Source organism: Rhincodon typus, chromosome 43, assembly GCF_021869965.1.
Source record: "Rhincodon typus isolate 14 chromosome 43, sRhiTyp1.1, whole genome shotgun sequence".
Classification (NCBI taxonomy): domain Eukaryota; kingdom Metazoa; phylum Chordata; class Chondrichthyes; order Orectolobiformes; family Rhincodontidae; genus Rhincodon; species Rhincodon typus.
The window spans coordinates 7,221,930-7,234,833 of NC_063374.1; positions in this window are offsets into that span (position 1 = coordinate 7,221,930).

The window sequence follows — 12,904 nt, forward strand, 5'->3', positions numbered from 1 at the left end:
TTAGCAACAATGTATCCCAGTCAGAAAGTGAATAAATAAGAACACTATCAAATTGAAAAGAACACCATACAAATTTATGAAGGTTAGTGGTAGATCAGAAGATTGGTCAAATTTGAGGGACCATCAAAGAATGATAATAAAGAGCAGGGAAAAAGTAGCGTATTATTAAGCTAGAGAGGGTTTAGAAGAGCTTTACCAGATGTTGCTGGGAATGGAAGATTTGACTCATAAAGAAAGGCTGTGACTTTTTTCACTGGAGTGTAGGAGGTTGAGAGATGACCTTACAGAGATTTATAAAATCATGAGGGTATAGATAGGGTTAATAGTAGGTGTCTTTTCCTAGGATGGGTGATTTCAAGACTAGGGGACACATTTTTAAGGTGAGAGGAGAGAGATTTAAAAAAGACACAAGGGGGAAATTTTTTACACAGGGGGTGGTTTGCATGTGGAATGAACTTCCTGAGGAAGTGGTAGATGTGGGTACAGTTACAACGTTTAAAAGATGCTTAGCTAAGTACCCGAATAGGAAAGGTTTGGAGGGCCAGGAGCAGGCAGATGAAACTTGTTTAGCTTGGGATTAAGTTCAGTATGGACTGGTTGGATCGAAGGGTCTGTTGCTGTGCTGTATGACTCTATGTGAAGGAAAGTGCTCATATTTCCCTCGGAGTGACAGACTTGAGTTTATAACCGTAGCTGGTCTTCGAAGGGTTAAGGAAATAAATGTCCTCACAGATACTCGCACAGGACAGCTGGAGAATGAGGCACTGAACATTCATTAGCATTTGAGTGATGCTGTGAATGCTTACAGTCCAAATGCAAAGGAACTCTAGACAGATGCAAGAAAGGAGAAGGAAAGTTGAAGGGGCACATGCTTCAATGCAGCTATATAGTATCCATGGTCACTGTAATGCCTCCACGTGTTTCCTCTCTCTCCTTCTCCCCCTTTTTTTTCAATGGGATCTATCTCTACAGAGAGCGAATGACAAATTCCAATTGCTGACTCAAAGGGATAAAAGAGCAAAGTAATCAGACTTGAGGCTCAATCATGTAATAGCCCCACTTCCGTCCTCTACCTCACCACTGTGCCACCCTCTTTCTCCAAATGTCTCATGTTGTTTTGAGTGGTGTTATCAGCTTTAGAAAGAGGAACCTTCGCTTATCTGGCAGGTGAGAGATCAAGCTCTGGATATTTTATTTTGCTATTTGCATCTCATCCTTGACCTAGTAGAAATAATACAGGGCGTGTGAACAGAGATAAGCAGCCTTGAGAAGAGGGTTCATTAGATGTTAAGTACTCAGTGAATTAAAAGAAAGCTACCAATTTCTGTAAGATCTTTCACCACTCAGAACATCCCAAAGTGCACCCCACCAAGAAAGTCCTTTTGGCTTGTGATCACTGTTCGAATGTAGGAGAACATGGGAACTAATTTGCACACAACAAGATCCCATAAACAATAGTCAGATAATGACCAAACTAACCTGTTTTTGGTGAAGTTGAGTGAGGATTAATGTTGGTCCAGGGTCCACAGTAAGTTTTCTTGTGCCTCTTTTGAGACAGAGGCTGCAGGATCATATACATCCAATATAAAAGGACTGTGGTTTAACGTATTATGTAAAAGGTAGAACCTCCACCAACATAGCACTTCCTCAGTGCTATCAATGGGAATATCAAACTAGAGTATGTGCTCCATTCACTGGAACATAATAATTAGTAGCTAAAATAGATTTGATCCCTTCAGGCTACTCCTTCATTCATTAAGATCATGATGAATTCAATTGTGCTGCAACTCCACGTTACAGCCAGTCTCTCTATATCCCTTAACACCCCTATGCGTCAAACATCTGTCTAATCTGGTTTTATTCAATGATTGGACCACATAATCTTCTGATTCGGAGATGAGGATGCTGCCACACTGAACCATGACTGACAAGCTTAATTAGTACAAAGAGTACTAACCCATATTTCCCAGAGGGTCGCGGGATCAAACTTCTGTAGAATGAGTTAACCATGAGGTTGGGAAGCATTACAACTGAATATGGACCACTATTCACTCACATCCTTGGAAAGCAGGTTTGGGTGAACATTAGAGATGGAGGATAGGAATGAGGGAAGGCAGGAAGGAGAGATTTAGCAAAGGAAGGGACTGTGCCTCTTCGAAATGTCCCCAAGTATTCCATACTGTTAAAAGCCCCATTGGCAACATCCTGGCGGTTACCATTGATCAGAAACCTGACTGAACCAGCCACATAAATAGTATGGCTACACAACAGATCAGAAACTATGTGGCGAGTGGCTCACCCTGTGAATCTCCACCATCAGGAATACTCTCCACCTGTCTGGACAGGTGCATTTTCATTAAACATTCAAGAAGCTCCACACCATCCAGGACAAAGTAGGCGACTTGACTGATACCCAATCTAATACATTTAGTGTTCATTTCCTCTATCGCTGATGCATAGTGGCAGCAGTGTGTACCATCTACCAGATGCACTCAAGAAGCTCATCAGGCACTTCAACAGCAACTTCCAAACCAATGACCTCTACTACCTAGAACAGCAAGGACAGCAGGCACATAGGAACACTACCACTTCCACCATTGACACCCTGCTAACTTGCAACTATCTATATATTACCTACATCCTCATGACTGCAACATTTTTCAGAAGGCTGCTCACCTGCCTTCTCAACTTCAATTGAGGTTGGGCAATAAATGCTAACCTTTTCAGCAATGCCCACATCCCATGAACAAATTTTTAAAACTTGAATTTATGTGCTGCAGTGTAAGCAAACACAGTAGATTTTCCACACAAAACTGGAACAACAGAGAGAATCAGTTAATTTGTTTCTTTGCACTGTTTGTTGAGAGAGGAATATTAGTCCCAGAGCATCAAGGAAATCTTCCAGGTTCTTCTTCCAATAGTAGCTGTGGAATCATTATTATACACCTGGTATAATAATGGCAGATGGATCTTTGGTTTAATATCTCATCTAAAAAATAGTACCATCCATTGAGAATCAGGCCCAAATCATGAACTCAAACCTTGGAGTCAACCAACAACCTTCTGTGTAGAGATGAATGGGCACTCTTCAGCAAGTAACTCCTTCAAAAAAAAACAAACCGCATCATTAGTTGATTAGTAATTAAATTGTACATGCTGAAGTATTTGATTATTGTAAAGGAAGCAAGCCACAGGAGATGTTATTAAATGGACTAGAGACTGGAGTTCACCTACTGTAAATTTTCAAAAGACATTGACATTCATACCCAACCTTTCCATGCCTTGCAGGAATTACTTTTCCAGTGCAATCCAGGTTGAAGTCCCACATTCTACCCTCCGCAACTTGAGGTCATCCAAAATTCAGCTGCATCCTAACTTGCACTAAGTCCCATTCCAATATCAATCCAGTGCGCGCTGACCTACATAGGTTCTTGGTCAAGCAATGTTTTTCTTGATTTTAAAAGTCTCACTTTTTTTTTGAAGGACTCCGTGGTCTGGCCTCTCTTTATCTCTATAATCTCCTGCAATCCCAGAATCTTCCAAGATCTTTGAACTCTTCTAATTTTGGATCCTTCAGCATCCCTGATCTTCATTTATCCAACTATTATAATCAAAGATATGTGAGAGGCCAGAATTAACCATGCCTTCAGTTCTTTGTGTCCCAAACTCTAGAATTCCGTCCCTACACCTTTTGCCTCTCTATCTCACAATCCTCCTTTAACAAGTTCCGTAAAACCTACCTCTTTGACCAAGATTGGGGCCATATATATATACATATATGTATCCTTGTCTGGCTTAGTGTCATGCTCTGTTTTGTAACGTTCCTTGGAACGTATTGATATACTAAATATGCTACATAAATGTAATTTGTTGCTGTGCTCACTCCCTTCATTGATGCTTCTGGGTAATGTTTTATATCACCCCTAGGGGGAGCCCTGGTACAAGAGCACAGTACATTACTCCAGTATGTCCTTTCGCTGAAGTCTTCTCTCCTGTCCAAGAAATCGAGATTCAGATATTCCCACCCTCTTACATTTTGCCTCCTTCTTTTCCTTTTTTCATTGGCTGATCTTTTCTTGCTTCATCTATCACTAGCCTTAACAGCTATTTCCTCACAGTTGAATGCATAATATTGTCAGTAGCCCATTCCTCATCCCATATTCTGCTATGAACCTTCCACCTCTATCTTGGTCATCCCTAGGCATGACTCTTCCCAATGCTTTCCTGGCCAGCTCCTACCATCTGTAACCTTCAGTTATTATGAAAACTCAACTGTCCCGTATCCTAACCTGGATCAAGCACCCTCCACCTCCCATTCTCTGTTCTTATTGATCCACTTTTGGCTGCCAGGCAAACAATGCCTCCGATTTAAAACATCTGATGCTCATTTATTACAGGATTAGGATTATTTTAGGTTTAGTTTAGAATGGTATCATCATCTGCACACAAGTGCCTGTTCCTGTGTAATATTGTCCTATGTTCTACGGACATGAAGTGAGGGGAGATCACTGAAAATGAGTGGTGGGAGAAGAGACACAGATGAGCACTAGGTTTGGGCTGCAGAATGCTGGAGGGATTAATAGGAGTAGCAGCAAGGAACATGTTTGGAGTCCTCACCATTCGTGAACGCCAGGTAGCCTGTGTCATTTAGCTCAAGAAATATGCTTTATGCCCAGTGACAGTTGGTACAAAAGCCATGACAAACAAGAAGATCAAAGAAATGCCAGATATAAATGGACTAGTGTGGTATGCTGTTTTCTGACTTTAGCTTTTTATGCTTCAGGCAGGGTTGTGTGATGTGGGATAACATGCTCCCCAAAAGAAGGAAGGGGTTCCCTCAAGCTGTTTATTGGCTGTGGTACCCCTAAGTTAGGTTGAGATGTAGTGGCAAGGTAAAACAATCAGGGTTCCTGCTTCCAATTCCTTTTTAATAGCCCTATTTAACAGGGTGTTCATACATGCTGAATGGGGACCAGATTAGAACTAAGCCATGATTGTCCCTGTAGTTGACTTGTCAGCAATTCCTTCACCCTCTTTCCCCCTCACAATACCCCCAACCCCCAGGATGCTTGTGCCTGAGCTCAAAGTCCCAAACAGGTAATGTTATATTTTTATGTATGTCACAGAATGATGTGAGACCCAAAACTCAGTTCTCAAGCTTTCCTTTTTTTGTCACAGTACTGTGTCCTCTTGCAGCTCTCCCAGGTAAACCTGAGCTAATGTGTTGGCAGGCAAATTAAAGAGAAACTCTATCCCCAGTGCATAAACTGGTAGCTGCAGTACACCTACAGAATAGTTACTGTGTTGTAATTTGAAGTAAAATTCCCCAAGTGTTGTTGAAAAGCAATGAAAGACTTTTCTTTAGACAGTGTAATTCATGTCCTCAGGGCCTTCCAAAGTATGCTACAGGCAATGAAGTACTTTATGAACTGTTGTATTACAGGAAATACAACAGTCTTATTTTGTTTTAAAGTAATGTTGGTTGAGGCTCAGGACACCAGGTAATATTCTCCTCCTGTTCTCTGAATGAAGGCATGTGATCATTTATGTCCATTAGAGAGTACAGATGAGTCTACAATTTCAGTCCTCTCCAAAAGGCAGTACCTCCAACAATATAGTAGTTCCTTAATGCCACTGTGGAAGTGTCAATATGGATCATGGGCTGTGGGCTGGACAACCGTTTAAGACATGAGAGAGTGCAACCTGCTGAGCCATGGCTGAGAGATAATGCCAAGAAACAAATGGGGAAGGAAACAGGACCAGAACAATGGTTCCATATATACTTCAATTCCATGTCAAAGCATCCACTCTTATGAATCTACTTAGCATTGATTCCAGTGATTGCTGATGTTTCCAGCTGCCTAACGCTCTTTCCCTGGTCTTGGCCATTTTGCCACTGAGCCAAGGAACATGTTCAGTTTTCCAGTAGGGACAGGTTTTTGACAGCACCTTAAAGGAGCAGAGAGGTCTAGGGAGGGAATTCCAGAGCTTCTGGCCTAGGTTGCTGAAGGCACCACTGTCAATAATTGGAAGAACGAAAACCAGGGATGCATAAGAAAACAGAAAAAGCAGAGAGATGCAAGAAGCGTAGTAAGAGAGGAACCGTTTGCAGCAAAAGGGAAATGGGTGAAGTTGGAGCGATTTGAATACAAGTTTAAAAAAATAACATTTGAGACATTAGATAACCAAGTCCTGTGGTGTGATGGTAGTGACTCTATCTGTGCCAGAAGGTTTGGTTTTGAGTCGTCAAGTGTTGTAAAATATCTGAACAGGTTGTTTTAAGAATATTTTTGAAGGGACTAAGCCAGTGTAGCACAGGGCTAGGGGAAGGCAGCATCGGAGGAGAGGGTGAGATTAGTTAGAAACGTTGCTGTAAATATGATCAGCCAAACATAAATTAATTTTCCTGCACAGTTGGAATTAGGAGCAGACAATCCGAGAGCTCCGCCAAAGATAGAAATTGAGTGCAGCAGCAAAGCGGATTTGAACAAAAGCTCGTACCGTCCCCTTTAATTAGCACAGTTGCCCCTCCCCCACAAGCAACCACTTCCATCTGCAGTTTGGCCGTCTTGCTGTCCGTTTTGCTCACACCGTCTGCTGGTGATTGTTAGGAGGAGGGGGAGGGTCCAGCTCAGACCGGCACACGCTGCCGGGTCACAGGTCAGAGCCTGAAGTGTGGCAAAAACTGTGGCGAGTGAATGAGCGCGTCCTCCAGGGAGGCGACCCCGCGTGTGGCTCATCTCCCCAGAGGCTTCGCAGCCTGCAGTCTGTTACTGAGCCTCTCCAACAAAGGGGGCAACTCCTTTTAACCGAGAAGCTGGGGGGATGGGAGATGGATGAAGGCTTCAGATACATCCATTAGTCTTAAACCCCCACCGCTTGTTGTAAAACTGCCAAGTATCCAATCGAGCCACACAATGACTTCTGAGTGCTTTACATTTCTCATCTGAAGTGAAGCCTGCCTCTCCTTTTCATTTGTTCGATATCCCAGAGCCTGTCGTTCGGTGCCAATGAAAATTAAATCTACATAACACAGCCTCTGTAATGAATTTGTACTCATTGCAAAACTTTGCAAACAGGCTCAAGACAGAGACTCAGGTCGGTAAAAGATGAAGAGGGAAAGCGTTTTATCTTTGCCCTGAATCCCCATTCTCAACAACAATTGGTATTTTTACACAGTGCTATTAAACATATTCCAGTGTTCCAAGGCACTACGGAAGATATCAGGACACTAGGCCAAAACCTCCGTCAGATAGGTTGGTTTTAAGGAGCATTTCAAAAGGAGCTAAAGGCAGAGAGATTTACGGAGGCAATCGCAGAACAGGTGGAATAATTTCCTCAATTGCAGTCCTTTGAATTGTTTTTGAAATCCCAGACACAGAATTGTTACAACACAGGAGGTCATTTGGACTGTTGTGTCTACACTGGCTCTGAACATTTTGACTTATTGCCAATCTCCTGCCTTTTCCATGTAACCCTGCATATTTAAAAAGAAATAATAATCATCCAGTGTATTCCTGAATGCCTCAATTGAACTGCCTTCACCACGCCTCCAGGCAGCGCATTCCAGACCCTAACTACTTGTTCTGAAAAAGTTTACCTCACCTTGCATTTGCTTCTATTCCAAAATACTTTAAACCTGTGTCCGCTGTTTTCAATCTTTTTGTGAGTTGCAATAGTTTCTCCCTACTCTGTCTAGGCTAGTCATGATTTTAAAATCTTCTATCATAGAACATCAAATAGTACAGCACAGAAACAGGTCCCTCCCTCTACCATGTCTACGCCGACCATGGTGCCATTCTAAACTAATCCCATCTGCCTGCACATGTTCATATGTTTTTCTAAATGCCTCTTAATAGTTGCTATTATATCACCTCCCCTGACAGTGTGTTCCAGGCACCTACCACCCCCCTGTGTAAAAGACTTATCTCCTTTAAGTTTTTCCCCCTCACCATAACCCTATGTGCCGTAGTATTTTACACTTTCGCCCTGGGAAAATGACTGTGACTTCCACCCTATCCATGCCTGTCATAGTTTTATATACTTTCAGGTTGCTCGTCAGCCTCCGACACTCTAGTGAAAACAATACAAGTTTATCCAACCTCTTCTTATTGCTAATACACTCCAATCCAAGCAACATCCTGGTAAACCAGAGCCTCCACATCCTTCTCATAGTGTGGCAACCAGAACTACACACAATACTCCAATAGTGGTCCAACATCACTATTATACAGCTACAACATGATTTGCCAGCTTTTATACTCAATGTCCTGACCGATGAAGGCAAGCATGCTGTATGCCAACCTGATCATTTTATCCGCTGTATTCACTTTTAGGGAACTATAGACTTGCACTCCTCAATCCCTCTGTGTATCAATGCTCCTAAGGGTCCTGTCATTTATAGTATACTTTCCTCTTGCATTTGACCTCCCAAAATGTATCACCTCATGCTTGTCCAGATTATACTTCATCCACCATTTCTCCACCAACTTCCAACTGATCTATATCCTGCTGTGTCCTTTGACAACCTTCCTCACTATCCACAAATACACCAATTTTCATGTTATCTGCAAACTTTCGAATCAGACCACCTACATTTTCATCCAAATCATTTGTATATATTACAAACAACAGAGGTCCCAGTACTGATCCTTGCAGAACAACACTGGTCACAGACTTCCAGTCGGATAAACACCCCTCCACAATTGCCTTCTGTCTTCTATGACCAATCCAATTTTGTATCCAATTTACCAATTCACCATGAATCTGATGTGACTTAATCTTCTAGACTAGCTATAATAAGGGACCACGTCAAGTGCTTTATTAAAGTCCATGCAGACAACATCTACTGCCCTAGCCTAGCAATCACCTTTGTCGTTTCCTCAAAAAATATTAACTCTTCTTTTAACATAGAAAAAACAAGCAGGAGTAGGCTATTAGGCCCTTTGATCCTGCTCCACCGTTCAATTTGATGATGCCTGATTATCCAACTCACTACCCTGTTTTCACTTTCTCCCCATATTGTTTGATCTCTTTAGCCTAAGAACTATATTTAACTCCTTCTTAAAAATGTTCAATATTTTGGCCTCAGCCGCTTTCTGTGGCAGAGAATTCCACAGGATCACCACGCTCTGGGTTAAGAAGTTTTTCCTCAATGGGCTTCCTCTGAAGAAAAGTCTCAATTTCTCAAATCTATCCTTGTAACTGAAGTTTCTCATCCCTGGAACCATTCTTGTAAACCTCTTTTATGCTCTCTACAAAATGTTCACATCTTTCCTAAAGTACGCCACCCACCTTGAAGGGCTGAATTGCCTACTCCTCCTCCTAATTCCTATTAATGCAGTCTAAAATATCATTATGCTTTGTTAACAGCTCTCCCCACCAGGGCTGCCACCTTTAATGGCTTATGCACATATACATCCGGTTCTCTAATCTCCTGCACACCCATTAGAATAGTATCCTTGTTATTTTGTTCTGTCTTTCAGTGTTCTTTCTACTGATAAAAACCAAAAGAACTGCAGATGCTGTAAATCAGGAACAAAAACAAAGTTGCAGGAAAAGCTCAGCAGGTCTGGCAGCATCTGTGGAGGAGAAAACAGAGTTAACATTTCGGGTCCGGTGACCCTTCCTCAGAACTGATGGTGGCTGGGAAAACGTCAGTTTATATGCAGAAAATAGGGAGGTAGGTAGGGTAGGGAGTAAACGATAAGATAGAGCCCAAAGAGAGAGAAAGACAGTTGGACAGACAAAGGAGTTGCTAACGATCAGGCTGGGAGGGTGAATAGTTGTTAATGGGGACTGTTAGTGACTAACAACAGCGGGTGTGTAGTGGCAGGCTATGTGGTAACAAGGCCTGGTGTGTGGTGTGGGGGGCTGGAACATGGGAGAGTTTAGGCCCCAAAATTATTGAACTCAACATTGAGTCCGGAGGGCTGTAGGGTCCCCAAGCGGAAAATGAGGTGTTGTTCCTCCAGCTTGCGTTGGGCTTCACTGGAACACTGTAGCAAGCCGGAGACAGAGATGTTGGCCAGAGAGCAGGGTGGTGCATTGAAGTGGCAGGCAACAGGTAGTTCAGGGTCTTTTTTGCGAGCAGAACATAGATGTTCTGTGAAGCGGTCACCAAGTCAATGCTTCGTTTCCCCAGTGTAGAGGAGACCACATTGTGAGCAGCGAATGCAGTAGACTAGATTCTTGGAAGTGTAGGTGAAGTGTTGCTTCACCTGGAAGGTACGTCTGGGCCCTTGGATAGTGGGGAGGGAGGAGGTAAATGGGCAGGTGTTGCACCTTCGCTGGTTACAGGGGAAGGTGCCCTAGGGCTGTGGGGAGGTGTTGGGGATGAAGGAAGTGTGGACCAGGGTGTCCCAGAGGGAACGGTCCCTGCAGAAGGCGGGGATGGTTCAGGTCTTTGCTGCAGGAAGAAGCGGAGAGCCCTAAGACCCTCCTGGTGGGGAATGGATGTGTAAAGGGATTGCACATCCATGGTAAACAGGAGGTGGGTGGAGCTGGTAAACTGGAAGCTTTGAAACCGGCGTAAGGCATCAGATGAATCATGGATGTATGTGGGTAGGGATTGGACCAGGGGGGAGAAGACTGAGTCAAAGTAGGAAGAGATGAGTTCTGTGGGGCATGAGCAGGCTGAAACAATGGATCTACCCGCTTCTTCCTGGAGCAAAGACCTGAACCATCCCCACCCACCACCACCCTCCTCCGCTTGGCTGAACTTGTCCTCACCCTCAACAACTTCTCTTTCAACTCCTCTCATTTTCTTCAGGTAAGAGGGGTTGCCATGGGTACCCGCATGGGCCCTAGTTATGCCTGTCTCTTCATGGGGTACATGGAACATTCCTTGTTTCAGTCCTATTCCGGCCCCCACCCACAACTCTTTCCCTGATACATTGATGATATCATCAGTGCTGCTTCCCTCTCTCGTCTAGAATTGGAAAACTTCATCAATTTCGCCTCCAATTTCCACCCTGCCCTCACTTTCACCTGGTCTATCTCTGATTCCTCCCTTCCCTTCCTCGACATTTCTGTTTCCATTTCTGGGGATAGACTGGCCACTAATATCCATTACAAACCCACCGACTCCCACAGCTACCTGGACTATACATTCTCACACCCCACTTCCTGTAAAGACTCCATCCCATTTTCTCAGTTCCTCCGTCTCTGTCGCATATGTTCAGATGAGGCCAACTTCGACAAGGGAGCCTCCGAAATGTCCACATTCTTCCTCAACCGAGGATTCCCCAGCTTCGTTGTCGACAGGGCCCTCAATCGGGTCCGACCCATCTCCCGCACTTCTGCCCTCACCCCTTCTCTTCCCTCCTGCAACAGCGATAGGGTTCCTGTTATCCTCACCTACCATCCCACCATAATCGACATCCAGAAGATCATCAGACGCCATTTCCGCCACCTCCAGCAAGATGCCACCACCAGACACATATTCCCCTCCCCTCCCTCGTCTGCCTTCTGCAGGGACCGTTCCCTCCGGGACACCCTGGTCCACACTTCCTTCACCCCCAACACCTCCCCACAGCCCTACGGCACCTTCTCCTGGAACTGGTGAAGGTGCAACACCTGCCCATTTACCTCCTCCCTCCCCACTATCCAAGAGCCCAAACATACCTTCCAGGTGAAGCAACACTTCGCCTGCACTTCCAAGAATCTAGTCTACTGCATTTGCTCCTCACAATGTGGTATCCTCTACATTGGGGAAACGAAGCATAGACTTGGTGACCACTTCGCAGAACATCTATGTTCTGCTCGCAAAAAAGACCCTGAACTACCTGTTGCCTGCACTTCAATGCACCACCCTGCTCTCTGGCCAACATCTCTGTCTCCGGCTTGCTACAGTGTTCCAGTGAAGCTCAACGCAAGCTGGAGGAACAACACCTCATTTTCCACTTGGGGACCCTACAGCCCTCCAGACTCAATACTGAGTTCAATAATTTTAGGGCCTAAACTCTCCCATGTCCCAGCCCCCCACGCCACACACCAGGCCTTGTTACCACATAGCCTGCCACTACACACCCCCTGTTGTTAGTCACTAACAGTCCCCATTAACAACTATTCACCCTCCCAGCCTGATCGTTAGCAACTCCTTTGTCTGTCCAACTGTCTTTCTCTCTCTTTGGGCTCTATCTTATCGTTTACTCCCTACCCCACCCACCTCCCTATTTTCTGCATATAAACTGAAGTTTTCCCAGCCACCATCAGTTCTGAGGAAGGGTCACCAGACCCGAAACGTTAACTCTGTTTGCTCCTCCACAGATGCTGCCAGACCTGGTGAGCTTTTTCAGCAACTTTGTTTTTGTTCTTTCTGCTGATATTTATTACCTCCAATTACAACATTCAAAAGGCATCTGGGCGGGTATATGAATGGGAAGGGTTTAGAGGAATATGGTTCAAAAGCTGGCAAATGGGACTAGATCAGTTTAGGATATCTGGTTGTCATGGATGAGTTGGACCAAAGGATCTGTTTCTATGCTCTATAACTCTGACCTCACACACTGAACATCATCTGCCTACCTGCTACCCACTCCACCAGTTTACCTAAGTCTTTTTAGAGTTCTGCTCTGTCCTCTTCGTTTTGCCATAAGTCCATAAAATGTAGGAGCAGAATTACGCCATTTGGCACACCAGGTCTGCTCCACCATTTGATCATGGCAGATATATTTCTTAACCTCATTCTCCTGCCTTGTCCCTGTAACCTTTGATCCCTTTACTAATCAAGAACCTATTTATCTCTGTCTTAATTACACTCAATGGGGTGGCCTTCAAAACCTTCCGTGGCAATGAGTTCACAAGGTGTAGAGCTGGATGAACACAGCAGGCCAAGCAGCATCATAGGAGCAGGAAAGCTGACGTTTCGGGCCTAGACCCTTTTCTGAAGAAGGGTCTAGGC